Source organism: Phalaenopsis equestris, unplaced genomic scaffold (assembly GCF_001263595.1).
Source record: "Phalaenopsis equestris unplaced genomic scaffold, ASM126359v1 Scaffold000956, whole genome shotgun sequence".
Classification (NCBI taxonomy): Eukaryota; Viridiplantae; Streptophyta; class Magnoliopsida; order Asparagales; family Orchidaceae; genus Phalaenopsis; species Phalaenopsis equestris.
In genome coordinates, this window is record NW_018165395.1 from 136,096 (window position 1) to 136,700 (window position 605).

Below are 605 nucleotides of genomic sequence, written 5' to 3' on the forward strand. Positions count from 1 at the left end.
ATTTCACAAATCTCGAGACAAGGAGAAAGACAGAGAAAACTACTTAGAACTCATGGGGAAAACACAACAAAACTCGGAATTCATATATAAAGTCAAAGTCATACAAACTACAACTAGTAAATAACTTATCTCTAATTTCTCTCCAAGAACACTCCTTGAAGTTCCTCTGAATCTCTTCCTTTCTTTACAACACACAGAATTCTTCTTCGAAGTAGCAAGGAAGAAGAAATCTCTCACTTTCCCTCCTCTCTTACGATCTCTCGAAGAAATCCTCATAGTTGTTACACTCTAATGGTAATTCTATACACTCTAGATTCCTTAGCACTCCTTAGACTCCTATTTTCGGCCAAAACGTTCTTTTAAAGTTGTAGATGAGCTTTCCCAAGAGTTGCCTAAGCATCCCTTCAAAATTTGGCCTCATCCAAAGCTTGAGCAGACATAACCGTCGATCTCGCCGTCAGCGGCCTCGAGGGCACCGTCGGCGGACTTCTAGAAATTTTGTCCTGTAGTCTCGAGAAAATCTCGCCGTCGGCAGCGTCGAGGGTGCCATCGGCGACCTAGTTCAAATCTTCACATTTTGGCTCTGTTCCGAATTCGTTCTAATT